The 12,896-nt window shown below is 38.1% G+C and overlaps 1 protein-coding gene across 2 annotated transcripts in view; it reads left to right on the forward strand.

Moving 5' to 3' along the window:
• Positions 1-271: 271 nt before the first annotated feature.
• The window catches only part of PLA2G4A (phospholipase A2 group IVA), a 160,386-nt gene continuing 147,761 nt past the window's right edge, over positions 272-12,896 (forward strand). For both annotated transcript variants that reach the window (XM_002760284.7, XM_078355134.1), the window contains exon 1: positions 272-346. The gene's annotated coding sequence lies outside the window, so the exon portion shown is untranslated. The remainder of the gene's footprint in view (positions 347-12,896) is intronic.

The raw sequence follows: 12,896 nt of genomic DNA on the forward strand, positions 1-12,896 counted from the left end.
ATAAGTATTAGTTTCAGATGCACGCACGCACACGACACACACACAGAAATCCACAACAGCTCTTAAGGAATTTAGGACTGGTTAATTTACATATTATTTAAACGTATTTTCTGACTTCAGACTCCTGGTTCTAATAACTAAGCGTTTACATTTGCAGTATTACCTTCTATGAGAAGAGGGCGTTCTCCCTCTTACTCATTATTTCCACCTTAAAACCTCTGCAAAAGCTCCAGGGGACCAGCCCACATTTTAGCCCCTCCTACCCAAGACTGAGTTTCTCCGAGTCCGGAGCTGGAAAGGGATCCTGACCGAAAGCCAGAGGAATTGAGGACCCGGAGACTCTCAGGTAACTGGGAACCGTAAGCAATGTATTTACTCCTTCCCTGCTCCCTTTCTCTCTCCCACCCTCCTTAGCTTCTGTTTGGTATTTTGCTTGGAAGGAAGAATGGACGGAGGGGAAACTTCGCTGCTTTAAGAAGTCAGCAGGTCCTCTGCCTTGTGAAATAAAACACAGGTTAGGGGCCTCCGTTTTCTTCTAAGCCACGCAGCTTTGCCTTCCTGGGTCTAAATGCACTGTGGAGTCAAAGGAGGTGTTTCTTTGGGTTGGAGTCCCAGAAAGTTAGCGTTCAAAACGGCAGTGAGGTGGCGCTTATTAGCGTTCCACGTGATGACACGCAGTGGTTACTGATTCCGAACCCGAGCAGCAGCACGCGGTGCTGTTTGACAGCCCTAGGGATCTTCAGCGACTGACTTTGTCCACTCAACCTTTACTTTCTAAAAATTGGTCATTTTAGTTACTTAAGGAAGGCCTTCCTGGCTATTCACTATTTTGCAGAATTATGCGAAAGAGTGAAAAATTTGAAAAATCAATTGTAAACGGACTGGTGTTCTGATGATCCCTCTTTCCCTAAGTTACTTGGCTTGCCAGAAGAAAGAAAAGCTCAAAACTAGATACTTGAAAGGATTTAATCAAATTATATAGTTAAATTTTGAGTGTGGATATTTTAGTATTAAAAAAAAACAGAGAAGTAATTTGACTTTGAAATACCAGTGGATGAATGTATCTGTCTCCTACAATTTATAATCATTTTAGTCTTAAAAATAAAGTCGCCTACAAAAATAGAACAAGAAATACTCCTTATATGGGTTGATGATGTCAGCACTTATTCAGCTAAGGCAGATGGAGTGTTGGAGGCGTACTGTTTGAATGAGCGTCAATTCTAAAGTTATATTTGCCCATGTAATTTGGGTTCGACGAGGATTTGTATTTTCGTTTCTCTTTGTTGCGTAAATTTGGCATTGTAGTTCAAGGGATATTTGTAGAGGATTGGAGTGAAACAAGCTCTGTTAAGAATTCTAAAGTTACATTCTAGAGGTCCCTATACCTTGCCAATCAAGTTAAAGGTTGGGATAAGAAACAGGTGTATACTTCTTTCATTGAGCTCTGGAAGAGTTAAATTTTAAATTAAGCAATAATTGTGAAATGCATAGAGAAGTGTTTAATGTGCATTTGCTCAAAGTTGTTTTACAGACTTCCCGTAGGGGAAGCATATTTTTTGAGATAAGAGATTACATTTTTTTAACGTACGTTTAAAAAGTAAGTTATTTTGGCGGGCGCAGTGACTCATGCCTGTAATACCAGTACTGGGGAAGGTAGAGGCAGGCGGATCACCTGAGGTCAGGAGTTTGAGACCAGCCTGGCCAACATGGTGAAACTCTGTCTCTACTGAAAATACAAAAATTAGACGGGCATGGTGGCATGGACCTGTAATCCCAGCTACTCGGGAGGCTGAGGAAGGAGAATCGCTTGAACTCGGGAGACAGAGGTTGCAGTGAGCCGAGATGGCGCCACTGCACTCCAGCGTGAGCAACAGAGCAGGACTCCATCTCAAAAAAAAAGTTATTTTGAAGTATTTTGCATTTATATTTAATTAGGAAAAGAAAAAGTCATTAAATTGATTTTTAGCAACTGAAAATGTTCATTCTATAGAAGTTATCTGGAGTATGTTTTTAACCCATTGTCTTTTCTAGTGCTGCTACTTAGAAAGTAGTCATAAAACCGAATCATCTACATATTAGAAAATATGTTTCAGGAATAAAAAAGAGGAAGACAGAATTAGTTGTGGTTCCCTTTCCTCTTGTTTGCTTTTATTTACTGCTAGTTTTTTTCCCTCTTTCTTGCTTGCAGATAGAGCTTTATTTTTAATTTTTCCTCCCTCCCTCCCTTCTTCCTTCCTTTCCTTCTTTCTTTCCCTCTCTTTCTTTTTCCTTTCTTTTGTTCATTTTTTTCTTTCTTTTCTTCTCCTTGCTTTTTTTCCCCATCAAAGACACTTTCACAATCTTGTGACAGGTATGGACCCCTCCCTAGAATAATGCACATTATGCCATTCCAACACACACAAATTTAAACACACCTTTAAGAAGTTCACAAATCGCCAAAGACAATTCATATGACATAAAAATGTGGTATTTCTGAGAACTTTGGACTTTTCTGATAATATAAAATTATTAATTAGAAAATCATTTTACTTGTAAGTGAGGAACTAACAGTGGATATTGCAGCACCCGCAGAATTAGTGTATTCATTGGTATTCTAGAACTTCAAACAACTTAATGTAACGGAAAAAACTACTTGCCTAGAATCTAACCAAGTGACCTAGGTTCTAGACCCAACCCCAATAATAATTAACTACAATATTACACTTTACAATTTTCTGTAACACCTGTTCTTTTTTCTGTTGAAGGCAGTAAGTGAAACATAATAGGAAAATAAGATGCAAGTTATTTTTATTGGATTGTGGGGTGTCTGTATTTATTAATTTTATTCCAAAATTTCTAATAAAATTTTCCAGAATGATTATTTTTTATAATATTATTGTTTATTATAAAGGTAAATCACACTCACTGTTTAAAATTTTGTTAAATATAGAAAATTGCAAGGAAGAAAAAGAAAATATTACCTGTTATTACTCCAAGGTACTTTTAGAATGTAATTCAATCATTAATTCAATCAATACATATCTATTGAGTACCCAGTATGCATCAGCACAGAGACAGACAAGAAGTTCACATATATGAGTGTTTGTACATCTAGATATTTTTCTATACATATGCTTACATGTAGATTTACAAAATTGTGATCACACTGTTCATGTTGTTTTGTAACATGCTTCTCCCTTATTCATGAAATATGCCGTTAAAACATGATTTTAAAATAATCATGCATTATTTTTTATTCACATCTTTTAAAACTATTATTAAGTCCCTACTGTGTATAATGCAAGTAATGGCAATCTATCAATGAGCAAGAGAGTATGGCTCTTACTATATGAAATTTTTAGTCTGTATATAGGTTGTATTGGCCAATTATTTGTTGTTGGCTGTTTAGATAGATTACAGTTTTCCACTATTATAAGTAATTGTTGGATATTTAGATTGATAACAGTTTTTCTCTATTTTAAATAATATTTCATCTAGAACTTTTTATATAGATGTTTGTATTAATTTTTGTTTATTTACTTACGGTAGATTCTTAAAAGCTTATTTTCTAGGTTCTAACAAAAATTGTACTACTTAACAAGTTGTGAGGCGATAATCCAATTACTTTATCTCCTTGAAATGCTGTCTTCTCAGCAGTAAAACAGAAATAATAATAATTGGGTATTTTGAGGATTCTCAGAAATAATTAGCAAAATCTCATGGAATGCTAGTGATTATTTTTGACATTTTGCTCTTGAGGAATATGGTATCCATTTAAGAGCAATGTAAGGGAGTAGAGTTTTCTATGTCAATACCAAGTGTCATTGTCAAACAGAACAAATGACAACAAATCTAACAACTTGGATAACTGACATGAAAATGATATCCTTTTAAAGTTTACATTTCTTTCTTAAACAAAAGTTGAACAATTTTCATTGTGGCCACTTATATGTCTATGTTTGTGACTTGCCTCTTTCACTGTGATTTTTTAAAAATTTCTGTTCTAATTTCAAATATGGTAGATATCAATGGATATAATTTACATCATAATAGCCCTTTTGGGGTTGAAGAGTATTAAGAATCTTAACAATATAGGTGAAATTTTGAACTGGAAGTAGAAATTTGATAGACTTTGTTTTCTCAGTTTTGGAGGGTTATTTTTATTGTTGCCTGAAACTTTTCCCTTAAAAATGGGCAAGAATGCATAGAAAAAATCAGAGTAAATTATTTTTATTCTCAGAGACTATTAGTTTACAAAAGATGGGAAAACTGAAGAGAGTTCAGAGGTGATGGCCAAAACTTAGCCCCAGAGACTTCGTGGCCTGAATGATGTAAAGAAAACATAATTTGGACTAAGGGTGGTGTGGTGACTGTTTATAAAAAGCCTTGTAAGGCTGCATACAGCGGCTTACACCTGTAATCCCAACACTGTGGCAGGCTTGAGCCCAGGAGTTTGTGACCACCCTGGTCAACACAGCAAGATTAATTAAATTAAAAAAAAATTTTTTAAAAATCAGCTGGGTATAGTGGCATGTACCTGTAATCCAGCAATTTGGGAGGCTGAGGCAGGAGGATCATTTGAACACAGGAGTTTGAGGCTGCAGTGAGCGGTCACACATCATTCAGGCCAGGAGGTCTCTGGGGCTAAGTTTTGGCCATCGTCTCTGAACCCTCTTCAGTTTTGCCATCTTTTGTAAACTATTAGTCTCTGAGAATAAAAATAATTTACTCTCATTTTTTCTATGCATTCTCACCCATTTTTAAGGGAAAAGGAAACACTAAAAATAACACTCCAAAACCTAGAAAAACAATGTCTATAGAATTTCTACTTCCAGTTCAAAATTTCGCCTGGGTGATGGAGGAAGACTTTGTTTCTTATTAAAAAAAAAAAAAAAAGTGTTGTGAGGAAAATAATATTCTTGGGGTTGTGAACCACCAACTTAGAGAAAATGAACTTCGGTTCTGGCCAACTCCTCGTCTTCTACCCCTTGACTATTAGGGCAATAAAGAGCTGGGGGAACAGAATGGGGCTTCTGAAGTTCTTTCCAAAGAAGACAGCAAATAGAGCAGAGGTTATTCTGGTCCTGTGATACCATTACTTGCCTGATAAAAAAGGATGCATTATATATGCGCTACCCTTGCTGTGTGATTCTAAGTTTGTTTATTCTTTGTGATTCTTAGTGCAAATCTTACAACATACCTTGAAAATACTGTTTACCTTTCCTTATACAAGAATGAAATAAGCATAAACAACTGAATGCTCACCATTAGCAGGTTTGTAAAGCTACCCTACCAGTCTAATCACTTATTAAATGAATTCAAATGAGCGTAGAGAAACTCAGCAGACACCTGATGATGAAAGGTATCAGCGTCACAATTCAGCCACCACTCCGTTGAAGATGATAGACCAGATTGGCCCTCATTTTCCCTCCCACTCCTTCTTGGCATATACAGTTGTGAATCAGCTGCTCCCTTTTCCTCAGTCTTCTTCATTTGCTTGACTTCTGGGGTCTTCAGAAAAAAATTAGGTATTTGAGGTAACTGTGTGCTTCCAATTAGTAAAGAAATGTACGTAATAGGTATTCTTCTGCAGTACAGAAAACTCATGTATTTATAATACTCAGCTTATACTTGCTTAGGTTTTTGTTACTTAATTTACAAGCTGTTTTCTCATTATCTAGCTTGAAAAAAAATCAGAGGCCCAGTATTTTTTATTTGCATAGGCTTTGTGGTTGATAAAGAGACTGTTTACGAACTTTGTTTATTCCCACAATAACTGGGTAAGTTAGCAGTACAGGTATTACCATGAACATTTTACAGATGTGAAAAACAGCTGTGCAAAAGTCAAATTCTTTTTATAATGTCTGCCTTATGATTTCCATTTTGATATATTTAAATGCTTACATGGATTGGTTTATATTTTTAGTTTTGATATGTATTATTTGGGGTTGTCAAACTCTTTCTGTTGGAGTTAACATCAGAACAATTATAAGAGAAGGCCCAGGAAGTCCACTTGTCCTGGTGCATGTTTCCATAATAACTCAATTGTTCTGCCCTTATAACTTGATTACTGACTGACGTAATATAGGAGGTTGTGCAGCCTTGGAACTACACAGTATTTTGTACAGTGATATGTATACTGCTTTAAGAAAGTAAAATATATTACATTTTATCTAAAAATACAAAGTGGACACATTTCATGAGTTATATAAAAAGTACTGGTTTTACCAAAGGTTTTGCTTTCGGGTTGGTAGTAGAGAATTTTCTTAGCATTTTCTAAGTATAACCTACAGAACCCATGGCTCTTTCTGGCTTTTATTAAACCTGGCAGTTGGCATAAAGCATTTGCATCAAGATGGTTACTCTGACCTTGGATTTATCATTAGTACAAAAAATCATTATTATTTTACTCTTCCGAATAATTCGGTAGTTTATGACAGAGCAGATGCTCCTTCTCAGGGGTCAAACCCAGTGTTAGTTATATACTTGACTTAGTATATATACAGTGATGTTGTAATAAATAATGCATAATAAATAGATCAGGTTTTACTGCTGGTTACAACTGTGCCGCTAGAAGCATTAGGTCAGTATATGGCTTCTGAATTTCAGTCAATAAATTGACACACTTCTTATTTGCCCCATGCTTTTATGCCCACAGCGTTGACAGGATAAGCTAGTTAAATGTAGTATACAGGCAGTAAACGGGGGTGTTTCACTCCTTGTGCAAAGAAAAAGCATTTTTGCAGAATTCTTGGATCTATAAGAAGACATGTTTTTGGTTGACAAATTTGATTTGGTTGATCAATATCTTATGTATTAATAAGTACTAATAAGCTATTAATTTATATGAATTAGTTCCCCAGTGTTAATATATACCCTATGTATTAATACAACTAATCCATGTGAATTAATCCATGTAAATCATTAATTATTCAATATAATATATATGACATATTAATATGCCTTAAATAATGTTAACTGTTACTATATATTAATATGTGTTGATAAGATCATTATTTAATATGTATTAATACATAAGGTATTAACGAAGCCAATTTGTCAATCTAAGATGTAATTTAAACAGCAAGAATCTTCAAGTACTTTTTTTAAAATTTTTTATTTTTATTTATTTATTTTTAAAATTTTTATTGCATTTTAGGTTTTGGAGTACATGTGCAGAACTTCAAGCACTTTTTATCATCACAATGAAAAGAATGCTCTCATATATATTTTAAGTTTCTGCAAAAAAATAATTTCTAGATAACATTATATTAATACATATAGTATACTTGGAAAAGTATTGGGAAAGTGGATGTTTTAGTACTTAGAAAAAGAACAGGTATTGTACAAAGCAATTGAGGTGATACGCCCTCTTCTTCTTCACTTACCAATTTACCTCCTATGTCAAGAAATGCAGATGTTAATGTCAGTCAGTGATTTTTGGTCGCTGAGCAGTGTGCATTTATTCCTTCACTAATTCAGTCAGTTTTAATCAATAACAGCTACATGCTACGCACGGTGCTACATTTAGGGCATACCTGGGTGAATAAAGCAGATATAGTTCATTCCATCTCAGTGGATACAGACAATAAGTATACAAAAAACAGATAATAAATAGTACAAAGGAGGCAAATGGGCTTCGATGATAGAGTAACATGGGAAGGGGGAAGGGGAAGGGCTCTCTGAGGCACAGAATTGAAGCACAGATGTGAGGGATAAAAAGCCAGATACGGTAGGTGGTAAGCGGAGTGAGAACGGCATGGCTCATGCTGCAAGTTCCAGTCAGAGAATGGCATTTGTCAGTGAGCCTGCAAAGAAGCAACTAAGAAATTAGATGGAAAACCAGGGATTAGGGTGGGAGGAATGGAGGGAAAATGGTTCTAGAGAAAACAAAGAGGCTGAATAAGATGACGATGGAAAAGTGATTACTGCGTTTGGAAATTTGGAGATCATGGATGATACTGATTAGCGCACGTTCAATGGAGTGGTGTGGGTAGACAGAATAAGGAAGTGTAAATGAGATGGGAGGGATGCGTGGTGAGAAAAGCTAGCTCCTGGATACAGGGCAAGCAAATAAACCTTGGGAGCGATCTATCAGTGAAACACAGCATCCAAATGGAGACATAGCAGGGGAAAGGAATATGGAGTAGGCAGAGAGACTGTAACAGGTTTGCCAATTAGATTAGCCAGTTGAAAGTAAAATTTGACGATTCAGAAAAGAGAGACATGACCATCAGAATAAAGCCCTTGAGGAGAGGGATTTTGTATCCAGAGAGCCATGGGTGGTGCCAGGTCTGCAGCAGTAAGAGGAACATTGCCTCTTTTGTGTCAGGGAGAAGGGGAACCCAAGTGCACATGCAGGGGAATATGCAGATTTGGTGGTGGGAAGATGAGAAAATTCCCTCTAGTACTTTCTGCTTTCTCAGTGAAGGAAGATAAGGTTGCTTGCTGAGAGTGGGAGTTGGGGTGGAGTGAGAAACCTGAGTGGGAGAAGGGAATAAAGCGACTTTTGCCGGTGGGAATACAAGCTCACCAGAGAAACTCAGATGCCTTGCAGCGTCCAGAGCCTCTGTGGGTTTTGAGAATAGGAACTTAATTTAAAACTGGCCTTCCCGGGTACGTTTTTTTTTCTGCAACCATGTTTAAATGCTAAGAGCAGAGAAGCTAGATGGTTCCTCTAGGGTACGAGTTTTTAAAGACAGAAAGAGAAATGATACAGACCCATAAAATGGATAAGCAGTGCACTAAGCAAAACATCACCAACAGCCAAAACTAAACCCAGAACAACATCACCAACAGCCAAACCAAACCAAACCCAAACAAAAGTTCATAAACACGAATAGTCTACAGAACAGAGATCCCTTTATCTAAAGTGATTAGTGGCTAGAAGGGAGTAGCCCATCCATGTAGGTGGGGCTTGAGCCTTTGTTCTTTCCAGACTCTTGGGTTCCTGACCTGGCCGGTTGGGAGGCCTGACTGTACACTTCAGCGAGGCCCACTTAGCTGCTCCGGGTGCCATCATTCTGGGGTCTTTTTTTCTTCATGTTCCAGTTAGTGGACTTGTTGCTATTGTCCTCTGAAGTTCTGAATGATTAACTATTTGCCTCCCTGCCTCTTTGGGACTCCTAGCAAAGTACTTGTTTCTGAGCTGGGGCACACTTTGTGCTCGCTGAGAGAAGGGTTTACAGACTTTGAATCATTAAAATTCTACAATGTAAAGAGGTGTAAAACATTTTGTGTTAATAAAAGACTATCCAAAAAGAGGATCTTTCACAGCCCCGCTATCAGGATGTATTTCTTCACCCTGACATAAATCTTTCATTCTGCATCTAAAAGTCACTTCCTTTTCTCTTCCAATTCTTAAGAGTTTTAGAGAACAGCTGGTTACCATGATCAAAATGATATCTTTTCAACGACTAAAATAATATTATTGAACTATTCACTCATATTTCCTCAAAGTTAAAAGGAAAAAGCCCTTTTAAAATTTAAAAGTCCATTGTTATTTCTCATAAATCCTCTTCACATAAAAAGGCTTTAGTTTTACACAAATGAAGGCCAGGCTCCTCCATGGGTGGAAGCAGTGAGTCTGTGCAGGTCAAGTCAGGCAGCCTGGTGAGGAGAGAGGGTGCTTTTTGTTTTCAGATGGACTTGAGTCTGCTTCTGGCCGTGCCCCTCATCTGCTTCTCTGCCTGACACTAAGTAGCTGCTGCTTCTTCCTCTGTTTCTCCCTACCTCCCGGAGACATGCCATGAATTGGAAAGTAATTCTGCACTTTATTCCTGGTCCTGCCCGTATTTGTCAGGCTATGGTTTGGCTGCAGCTGTCTAACTTCCTCCTGTCTGATATCTCATTGGCAGAATGAAGGGGAGAGTATAACCTTGTTTTTGTTAATTTCCTATTTTCCAAAGAACCCACTGAGGCATTATATCTCATCTGCAGAAGCTTAACTGAAACCTGCTTTTTGGGTTTATTAATGTCTTCTTGACACAGTTCTTCAGCTTGTTACTCAAAGGTAAAGGAAACAAATTCATTCTGAAGCCAATGACAGCACTTTCAGTTCATTTCAACCTGAGTTTAGTCTATGTAACCCTAAATATTCAGGAAGTGCCACACGTTCACTATGATGCTAGCAGAAGTAGGTAGTACAAAAGCAGCTTAAAATGTTCTATCATTTTACTCTTTCTAGTGATGTAAGTTCCTCTATCCTCAAAAATTTTACATGAAACTTTGGAACTATGTTGAAGTACCCCACAGAAGTAGAAGGGGGAAAATGTGCTGCCACACTCCAGCGCACACATAACTTTTATTTAAAGGGTTTGAAGACTGCCATGACTACATGTATTTCAACATAATTGGCTTTTTTTTTTTGAGACGGAGTCTTGCTCTGCTGCCCAGGCTGGAGTGCAGTGGGGCAATCTCGGCTCACTGCAACCTCCGCCTCCCAAGTTCAAACAGTTCTCCTGCCTCTCCTGTAATCCCCTGAGTAGGTGAGATACAGGTGCCCACCATCATACCTGGGTCATAATTAGCTTTCTTTATAAGCCAACATTTTATTTCATGTATTTTAACATGTGATACTCTTTAAGGGGGTCCCTAGGCTTCACTAGATTGCCAAAAGGATCCATGGCACAAAAGGAGATTAAGAGCCCCCAAGGCTACGCCCCTCAAATGCATGTAATCTATTTGCCCTTAATCCTGCAAAAGACTAGGTTTCTTGTGAATTGCCGTCACGGTGTCCTGAGCACATTTCTCAAACTTCTTACGACCTGAGAAGAGAATGGTAATGCTGAATTCCTCCTACACGTTACCCGGTTCAGGACTTGTACAGTGCTGGTATTGTATTTAGTGGTTGAGCTTTACAGTAACACCTGGGAGTGGTGTACACCCTTCTGTGCTTCCACAACTCCTGACGATACATTTTATCATCACTTTATTCCTCTTAAAGATCAGAGTAATTCGATATTTCAAACTGCCAGATTAATCTCACCAGCTGCCTGAAATAGTTACTGCGTTCGTTGAAAAGCAAAGCAAGCCGTGAACGCTGATAACTTTATCCAGTAATAAAATGGCTCTCGTTAAATGTTTAAGCCAGTTTGATGGTTTTCCTGGGGTTTTCCCTGAACTGTTTACCTTAGAAAAAAGATATGGCTTTCCTTGCTGTGGAAATGTTGACTGACTCTGTCGCTTAAAAAAAAGCAGCAATTAAAGAGGGAGTGGAACTCTCAACAAAACACAAATACTCCCCTGGAAGCATATTTTCAAAACGTCCCGTCTAGAGAGAAAAAGCTGTAGAATTAGTGCTGTTGTCAAAAAACACTTCTTTTCGTAGCATTTGGTGCCACATTGTTACATATATTTTAAACGTGTTAACAATAAGTACATCACCGTTGTCCGTTTCTTTTAGGTAGAAAGCAGAACATTATTATTCTATATTTTCTGAAAACGCACATCATATATTTAACACCTATCAACGTGATATTATTCTATAATGGTCTGTGTGGGAAGAGGAATTTTTTTAAACAATGTAATATTGGAAAGTAAACAATTTATAACTATGATTCAAACCTAGAACATGACAAAAGATGAAAGTGATTCCGTTTCGGCTTTATTGGACCAATCCCAAGGAGAAATTCAGTTCTTTGCTTTCCGCACATTCCTATCTTGGGTCTACTTTGTCCTTCCGAACAATAACTTGGTAACTTAAAATTTTAGCCAAACTACAATTATATATTATTTTAATTTTGCCCCAGTGTGTGTGGGGCAGGTGGGGCCAGTAGAGTATAAAGAAAGAGTGCCTGATTGAAAGTGAAGAGTATGTTCCGTTTCAGCCGCTCCCCTACCTGGGTAACTTGGGGAGGTTTATTTATATCTTGAGGACTCAGCTTACAAATCTGTACAATAAAGTACTTTCTAGGTGGTGATTATGAATATTTCCTCCTACTCCAAAATTTCTTGACCTTAAAATATGGCCAGAAGGGCCACTTGGTTTTGACCACCAAGAGGTGAAGAATGGAAAATAACAGCAAACCAGAGTGGTCCAGGAAGGAAAACTAGAACGCTGGCTTGGGAAGGAGGAGACATTCTTGCTCTGTTTGTAATGCACTGTGTGAAACTGGGCTGGCCAGTTTCCTGATCCTTAAGATGGACAGGCTTATCTGGGTTAGTACCTCCCAAAATGTGAAGTGGTTAAAGAAACGACGACGTTATCCTTGTGCGTCATTTATGGGGCGGGGGGGGGGGGGGGAGAGAGAGAGAGAGAGAGTGAGAGTGTGTGTGTGTGCGCGCGTGTGTGTGTGTTGGTGGGGGTTTGGTTGCGGGGAGCTTTTTAAATAATCAGATGAGGGAATCTGTTCCATTTTAAAGAAACTATGCTCTCTCCTTTATCATTTTTACCATCCTAGTTGAGATGCCTATCATACCTTTTTTTTTTTTTTTTTTTTTGATACAGAGTCTCACTCTGTTGCCCAGGCTGGAGTACAGTGGCATGATCTTGGCTCACTGCAACCTCTGCCTCCTGGGTAGCTGGGATTGTACAGGTGCATGCCGCCATGCTGGCTAATTTTTTTGTATTGTTGTAGAGATGGGGTTTCACCATGTTGCCCAGGCTGGTCTCAAACTCCTGAGCTCAGACACTCCACCCTCCTTGGCATCCCAAATTTCTAGGATTACAGGTGCGAGCCACCACACCTGGCTGCATATCATGTCTTATATCAGATCTGGACATCTCTGGCCAGTTTTGTCCCTCTCTCCTCTAGCACCACTTTTCTTCCCTAACAGTTGTATGTTGCTTTGTTTAACTGCTGTGAGTATGTCATTAAAGCATGTTATGGGCTGAAGTATGCCCCCTCCAAATGCATGCACTGGGCTCTGCATCCCAGTACCTCAGAATGGAAAGATATTTGGGGATAAAGCCTTTA

This window comes from Callithrix jacchus, chromosome 18, assembly GCF_049354715.1.
Source record: "Callithrix jacchus isolate 240 chromosome 18, calJac240_pri, whole genome shotgun sequence".
Classification (NCBI taxonomy): Eukaryota; Metazoa; Chordata; class Mammalia; order Primates; family Cebidae; genus Callithrix; species Callithrix jacchus.